Source organism: Canis aureus, chromosome 27 (genome assembly GCF_053574225.1).
Source record: "Canis aureus isolate CA01 chromosome 27, VMU_Caureus_v.1.0, whole genome shotgun sequence".
Lineage (NCBI taxonomy): Eukaryota > Metazoa > Chordata > Mammalia > Carnivora > Canidae > Canis > Canis aureus.
Window position 1 is genome coordinate 4,995,014 of NC_135637.1, and position 8,745 is coordinate 5,003,758.

Here is an 8,745-nt window from a genome sequence, read left to right on the forward strand (position 1 = left end):
GAGGTGGATGGGGTACTGAGAACCTCGAGGGACCACCGGCCAGAGCGGACAAAGAGTTCCACACCGCCTCTCCCCCAACAAGCGGGCCAGGCCTCTGCATGTTGCTTGTTTCCCACTGGGTGCCCGGGGCTGCAAGGCCTAACTAAGGGCAGACAGATGTGGGAGGTGGCAGGGGTGGCCTCTGTGCCATCTGCCTCCATGTGCTGGGGCTTGCTGTCTCAGGGTTCAGACCCTGGGCAGACCCTCCCTGCAAGAGTCTGCTGGGACCAAGCACCCCCAGCTCAGGCAGCTCCAGCACCCACCCGAGTTCCCTGGGCTTCCTTTGGCAGTTAGGGTCCGGACCTGGACCCAGGATGCCCCAGGCCACGGCTGCTTGTGCTGTAGGCTGGGGCAGAGCAGCAGAGTGCCATGAGTTCATCTATGATGCCTGTATACTTCTATGATTTTTGGTAAACTTATAGGCTTATGTAACCACGCACCCTCCGGCTTTAGGATATTTTACACACATGCACATGCACATGCACACACAGCACTAGGAACTTTGCAGAATGCTTCCTCTTACTGACTCTGTCTTTTCTGGACATTTTGTGCACACGGACTCAGTCCAGCTGCTTTTCAACATCCCGCTAGTGGGGTCCATCCATTCTGTCCCACGAATACCTAGTTTATTCCTTTTTATGGTTTTTAGTGTAAACCACACTTTGTGTATCCACTTAGCACATCATGGACATTGGAGCCGACCGCACGTCTAGCCATGGTGAGTGGTGCTGCCTGAGCATTGCGTACATGTGTGTCTGTGGACATACGGTGTCCTCTCTCTTGGGGACATTCTTGGGCCACATGAAGGTGTAACTTGCTAAGAAACTGCCAAGCTGTTACTGCATCTGCAATACCCTTTCCCAGTCCTGCAGGCAATGTGCAGGGACCCCAGACTCCGTGTCCTCACCAGCACAAGGTGCTTCGTGTGACACCGCACTGTGCTGTCCGCTGTGGCTTTAATCTGCATTTCCCCCAGCTCGTGAAGTGGAGCACCTTTTCATGTGCTTATTTGTCATTCATTGATCTCTCCTAGTGAAATATCTGCTCAAACCTTTTGTGCTTTTTAAAAATTGGGCCGTTGGTCTTTTTGAATTATAAGAGTTCTTTGTATGATCAGACAATAAAATTACAATTTAAAAACAATAAAATTATTGTTTGTACATGACTTGTGTCTTTCAAAGTCTTAAGAGAAGAAATGAGAAAGATACACCTGCAGTGCCTTTGAGGAATTCCTGTATATATTTTTTTTCCATCAAATTTGGGAAGTTTTTGGCCATTATTTCTTCAGATATTTTTTCTGATCCCTCCTCTTCTTGCCTTCTGGGATTCCTTTAATACATATCTTAATATTCTTATTGTTGTCCCCCCTGGCTCTGAGGTTCCGTTCATTCTTTTCCACATTTTTTTCTTTCTGTTTTTCATATTGGGTAACGTCTACTGATGTAACTTCAGGTGCTCTGATTCTTTACTACCTGGAATCCACCACAAAGCAAATCTGTTGCTGATGCTGCACTTTTCAAACTCTGGAGTTTTCATTTGGATCTTTGTTTTTTTAAAAAAATAATTTCCATCTACTTGAGAGTCATTGATTCATTGCTGTCATACTTTTAATTCCCTAAGCATGATTTCCTTTGGTTCTTTAGTCATATACACAACAGCTGCTTTGAGGGATGCCTGGGTGGCTCAGTGGTTAAGTGTCTGCCTTTGGCTCAGGTCGTGATCCCGGAGTTCCAGGATCAAGTCCCACATCGTGCTCCCTTCATGGAGCCTGCTTCTCCCTCTGCCTATGTCTCTGCCTTCTCTCTATCTCTCATGAATAAATAAATAAAATCTTAAAAAAAAAAAAACAGCTGCTTTGAATCTTTGCACAGTGAGCACCTGATGACAGAGTCTCTATTGCTTTTTCCCTGAATAGGGACCTGTTGGCATAAAATGAATAAACTTTAAAAAAATTTTTTTGAGGAAAAAGGAAAAGAATTTTATTCAAGCCCCAGTTAGGACAGCTGCTCAGGATATACAGTCTTCATGAAGAAAAGTCCTCTGGGGAAGGAACATTTGGGGCAGGGTTAGAATTTTTTTTTTAACATAAATTTACAAATCATCATGGTGAAAGACATTCCAGAGAGTTATAGACTATCCTGTGTGTTTAGTATGTGAGGCTGCATGGCTCCATCTTTTGGAAACTTAGGGAGATTTTACTCTTATTTTATGTTTGAGATTCTTCGCTTAAGGTAACTTGCTAGCAAACAGATGTTCAGTGTGTGCTCAGGGCAGAACCAGAGTCCCTACTTTGAGGGGTGGCAAAGTCCTTCTGACCTCAATAGATGTTATAGCTTCCCTGGGGGCCCGGGAGGAGGGCCTGCAAACCTAAAGTTGAAGATTTCCTTGAAAGTTTCCTATCTGGGGTGCCTGGCTGGCTCAGTTAGTGGAACATGCGATTCTTCATTTCGGGGTTGTGAGTTTGAGCTCTGTGTTGGGTGTAGAAATGACTTAAAAATAAAATCTTTAGGGGGTCCCTGGGTGGCTCAGTGGTTTAGTGCCTGCCTTCAGCCAAGGGCATGATCCTGGAGTCCCGGGATTGGGTCCCACATAGGGCTTCCTGCATGAAGCCTGCTTCTACCCCTGCCCGAGTCTCTGCCTGTCTCTCTCTCTGTGTCTCTCATGAATAAATAAGTAAAAAAAAAAAAAAATATATATATATATATATAAACTTTTTTAAAAAAAGGAAAATTTCCTTTATTTTATCATAACACACCTTAATGTTGTTTCACACATCTTACAGCCTATTGTTTAAAACTGGACACTTTAGATAACATCTTATGTCTGCGTGTTGTCACAGTGAAAGCTGCAGAATGTGGCTGTGTTCTGGCCCCTCCGTGCTGTGTCTATCCTGGTTCCCTAGTCAGTTCTGTTTCTTTACTTCTTGCTTTTCCTTCAAGTCTGCCTTCCAAAGGGTTCCCTTTGTCTGCATGTGTTAGTGGTCAGCCAATGATTTGATGGAAGTGGTTCAACCGCCTCAAGCCAGGAGGGCTTCCCTTCTCTGCTGATGAATCTGAGCTCAGTGGGCAGTGTTTTCAAGTGTAGGCTGTTTTCAGGTCACCATGGCTTTTACTATCTCTGGGACCCCCCAAAGTATGTTTCGTGATGGGTGAGGGGCCGCAGTAGGCCGGGTGTGTGTGCATGCTTGCAGTCTCTATGCCACCCTTCCCCTTCCTTGCCCTCCTCTTGCCCCATGCCCTGGAGGCTGACCCCTCATGCCACATCACCTGGCCTCTTGCTCTCTGGCCTCTGGCCTGGTTTGGCCAATGGGAAGCGCAAGGAGGAGGAGACCGGTGGGGTGTTTGTTCGCTGTCCCCACCTTTCTTCAGGACCACATCTGTGTTAGCAGCTGGGGAGTTTGTTAGAAAATACTGCAGACATGATAGACACGTGCTGTTCCCAGCTCTGGAGGTTGGATGGCCGAGATCAGGGTACCAGCATGGGAGGATGAGAGCCCTGCTCCTGGGGACAGACATCTCCCTGTGCCTCATGTGGCAGAAGGGCTGGGAGCTCTGTGGGTCACACGTGAGGGCACTAATCCCGTTCGTGGGGGCGGTTCCCTCATGACACCATCACCCCCCAAGGTCTCACCTAACACCATCACACCAGGCATTAGGATTTCAAGATGAGAATTTGAGGGACACACACATGTTCAAACCACGGCAGCAGGGTCCTGCTCCGGTTCCCACCACATGGGGACTCCAGCTCTGGGAACATTAAGATCCCCAGCCTGCTGCATCCGTGTGCATCCTGCCCTTATGTCTGAGAAGAGCCCTCTCTGAAATGTCTCCTGGTGTAAGTAAGCTCTCTGCTATAAATTCTGTTTCTTACAGGGCCCTGTCTGGGGCAGAGAGAAGCAAGGTGGCTGCCAGGTGCTTGGCTCAGGGGACGGGGCGGTGGTGGGGCTGTCTGCTGAGGGGGAGTGTGGAGGGGGTGTCGGGGGCTAACAGCCGAGAGCTCTGCTTTGCCAGCACCAAGTCTGTCATGCCCTCAGGGGAGAGACCCCTGTTGTCCCAGAGCCACGTCCAGGACCTGAGGAATGTCCCAAAGGCAGAGGGAAGGTGCCAGGCACTCGGTGCCGCATGGCCAGGAGGTCCCAGCCTCTGTCCCAGGACAGTGAGCCCACAGGTGCCAACAGGAGTGCAGCTGGGGGTGGAGGTGCTGCCACTTGGTCTCTGCCCCCGGCTCCTGGCTGCGGCCTGTCCTGGTGGGTCGGGCGACACTGCTGGCTGCTTCTGGTGGCTGTGCGGAGTTTCTGGTGTCGTTGCTGCTGGAGGAGGTTTTGGGGGTTTGTTTCCAACTGTAGATAAGGAGGGTTCGCTTATTCCCAACCCCCCCAATCTGTGGCACCATAGCATTTCAGTGGGAGGATGTGGAAGCAGATTTTTCCCGTGTGTCCTCCAAGAGGAGTTGTCACGGGACTGTGATTGCAGGTGCCCACTGTACGGAGATGCCCAGGAGCATGCATCTGAATGCTGGGACATCTCGGAGGGTGCAGGGCTGGGGGCTCAGGGTGGGCAGCACCCTGGACAGATTTGAGCATCCTCCTCCCCCTGCCCTGGCTTCCATGGGTTCTTTGGAGACACTTTTCTAGAGAAAATGCTGTGACATCTGTGCTTCTGAGCTGTGCAGTGGGCGTCCAGACAGTGATCCGGAGGGAGGGAGAGAAGGAGGGTGGGCGGGCTACACGCAGGCTGTGGGGCAGGAGTGGGCAGGGCCCCTGCTGTTCGCAGCAGAAAAGGAACGTAGGAAAGCCCTGCTCCCCAGCTGACTCCTGGTGCCATGCAGTTGGAGTTCTGGGCCTTTCTGAGCATCTGTGGCAGGAAGTATAGACATCCTTATGGCTTCTGTGGTTTGCTCCACCTGCTTCTTAGTTCGTGTTGTTCTGATGTGGGAAGCTCTGCCTCCTTCCCCCCAACAAAGAGGTGGGCATGCTCCTCCCTCCTTGTTTCCCTGAAACATGTAGCTCTTTGGCTTGACAACATATAGTACACCTGCGTGCCAGGTGGTATTCCGTGTAACAGGGACAGAGTGGTGAGCCGTCCCGGGAGAGTCCCTGAGCCCACGGGGTTATTATCATCTCGAGGAGGGGGACGGGCAATAAACAAAGTGGTGAGGCAATAAACAATGCAGTGCACTCTGTACGGTGGAAGTCTCACAGGGGGTGAGGAGGGTGTGGACCTTAGACACACGCATGTAGGGAGGTCCAGGAGATCGGACTAGAGGTGATAGCTGAGTGGTGGCACGAAACAGGGGAGCCTGTGATCCATTTGGATTCTGGGGGAGGAGTTTCCAGGCTGAGGAGTAAGTAGGCACAAAGGCCCTGCGGCAGGTGGCTGCCTGGGGTGGCAGGATGTGAATCAGACAGTAGTGTGTGTGCTGGGGGTGGAGGTGGGGAGCCCGTCATTCAGTGCCTTTAGGCCTTCCCAGGGACTTTGGTTCTCGCTCTGACAATAATGGAAGGTTGGAAAGTCATGTGTAGATGGTTGGTCTGGCTTTCATGTACTGAAGGCATCGCCCTGACTCTAGTACTGAGACCTATCAAAAGGGCCAGTTAGGAGGTTATGGCAGCACCTTTCACAGACCACAGTAGAAGGTCAGCCAGATCCCTAGGCCATGTAAGGAGATCCTCAGATACGTGAAAGTGCTGGCCCTGGGGCCCGGGTCCGGGGGCTCTGGTTCAGGACACTTGCTGAGGCCGGGGCCCATGCTGGGCAATTCATCGTGGCCACAGCTGACAGCTGAAAGCAGGACGTGGGCCCCACACCCTCCCACCTGCTGCCCATCTCACTGGGAAGCGGAATCCGAGTGGGATATTTGAGGAGCGTCTTGGCAGAGGTAACAGCAGCTCTATGGCCATCCCCTCCTGCTGGGGACAATGTCCTGTGGGACTGACTGTGCCTCGGACCTCCACGATCTGGCTCATGGAGCCAGAACTGCACAGCACAGAACTGGGTGGTCCCTGGTTTCCCAGGTTAGTGGATAAGCCCTCTCTGTGGAGAGGCTGACCCTCGGCCATGCACGCCCCCTGCCCCTGAGTTAGCGAGAGCCTGGTTCCCACGCTGCACCTATGAAGGAGATGGAGGGAGGGAGGGGGGAGGACCCCTGCCTGCGGAGGGAAACAAGAGAGGTGAGGCTCAGGGAGGTGGAGAACCAGGGAAGGAGGTCAGGAGGTGCCTTGTTAGGGCCACAGCCTTGGTGGTGGTGGGGCACTTAGAGAGGTTTCCAAGTGCCAGGAGCTGGGGTGTTAAGAAAGACCCCCAGAGATTGCCACAACCTCTCTGCAAATTTACAGTTACTCTGAAATAAAAAGAGTGAAAGAAAGCACTTCTTTGGATTAGGAGTCAGATGTCCCAGAGCTTTTGCAAGAAGCCAGCCTGGAGGTGGTAGCCAAGAGCATCCCAGCGAGGCTGGCCCTGAGGGACCGATTAATGGGTTTCTTCTCAACGACTTCCCACTTGTACTCTGTATTTGCCTTCCAGAGGGAGTTTTCACAGCTCCACCCCAACCCGGGTGACACAGCCAGGGTCACGGGCCTTGGTCCTCTAACCAGGGGGCATGTATTGTCTCTTTACATCCTGTGATGCCAGGAGGCCCCTGAAGGCTGTCTGGACCTCTTGGCCAAGTCTTGTGACCTTCCGGGGACAGGGTGCATGCCTGCACAAGGGGCCATGTGGTGCCCTTAGGCCCCTGCCCTGGCAAATAGGCTCCTTTGTTTAAAATCCTGCTCACTAGCCCTTCTCACATTTTTCTGATTAATTGAGGTAAATGCATCTGTAGGCAAAGGAGACACAGACCTGAGGGAAATCAGAGCCAGATACAATGTGTATGTAGATGATGCTGGGATCCCGATTTGAACAAAATCCACTGGAGTATTTCTGAGATAACCAGACAAATTTGAATTTGGACTGGGTATTATGGGCTGATAGGAAGGAATCAGCGTTAATTTTGTTGGATGTGATAAGGCCATGGTATCACATTAATAAAAAGTCTGTGTCCTTTTTTAAAAAAAGTATCCAGAATATCATCTGCTCCACGTTTTCAAAAAGCCAAAAGCAGAAAAATTAGCAAGGAAGTGTTGCCTCTTGTTGGCATCAGGGGGAGAGAAAGACTCTTGGGTGTTGGCCCCAAGGGGCGTATTTGCATTCGGGGTGAAGGAAGGTGGCAGGGCTCATGGGATGGGTGATGACCAAGTTGGGGAGGTGAAGGGTGAGGTGGGCCCTGGCAATGGGTATCAGGGGGACGTGTGGGACGTTAGGTCTGGGGAGGCAGGAAGGCCCGAGAAAGAAGGAGGGTTCGTTCCCTTTGCAGAATATTGAAAACCTAAAGCAATGATTCATACCTTTATTCTTTTAAGCTAAGAATCTACATTTTGGGGTCTTAAATGTGTAGATATGATTGTCCTCTGACCCGGATGCCCACCCTTGTTCATTTCTAAACAGTGTTTTCAATTTTGACTGTCTCGCTAACATGGGTGTCAGTGAGAGAACTTCTGAGTATGCAGGACAGAGGATGGCTTGCTTGTTTGAAGAAAACCAAGAGGCAACAGGGGTATAAGGGGACTTTTAAGTGGATGGAGATAAGCTTCAGCATTCTGGGTAGAAAGACAAATATTTTAGGAGCAATTTTTTTCCTCCCATATTTTTGAAAATGCCACCCAGTGATTCTCTCTCTTTTTAAAGATTTTATTTATTTATTCATGAGAGACACAGAGAGAGGCAGAGACATAGGCAGAGGGAGAAGTAGGCTCCCTGTGGGGAGCCCATTGCGGGATTTGATCCCAGGACCCTGGGATAACAACCTGAGCTGAAGGCAGACACTCAAACTCTGAGCCCCCCAGGCGCCCCACCCAGTGATTCTCCAATTCATCTAGGAAGAGTGAAAATGAGATTTCTGATGATAAAAGCTAATAAGGAAGGATCTCCCATAAATAACATTGAAAGGTATTGTGACACAATAAAGAAGACGGTTCAGCGTGGTGTCAGTGGCGGGGCATAGGAAGCAGTGAGGAAATCATTGGAACTTTCTAGCAGGTTTGATGGCCTGTTACGTCCCCTCCCATGACGTCCCCATTCCTGCACCACATCTGCCCATCTGTGCCAGGTCTACCGTTTGCATCCTCAGCATCCACGTGCATCCTTGGCCGGGTTGCCTCAACTCCCTGGGCCTCAGTTTCCTGATCTGTGAGTTGGATCTGATGGAGATGATGGCACCGGCCTTGTGGAGACGGTTGAATGCACTTGTGGTTGTTATTTGGAAGAGGTAGGCTGTAGTCACTGCAAACAGTAAGCAGGCAACAAGGTCTGTTTTCCATTCTACTTCGTGATTCTATCTGATTTACACAGACTTAATATTATTTATACTTGTTTTTGTTGAGGGGGAACACATAACTTAGACATTTTATTTACTGTGTCAAAGTGGGGAAATCGTTGGACTTGGTGCGTTGACACTGTTGTGCAGGCAACTGTACTCGCTAGGCCCTCGTGTTGTCCACTGGAGGAACCCTGCGCCCCACAGCCTCTCACCTACTGTCTGCGTGGATTTGCCTGCTGTGCGTGTGTTGGGTCACACCCTGTGTCCCCCCCACCCCCGCCCCGCTTCCTTCTCCCCAAGTGAGGTCCTCACCACCTGCAGGAAACCCCCACCTGCAGGTACCCCGGCTCCAGT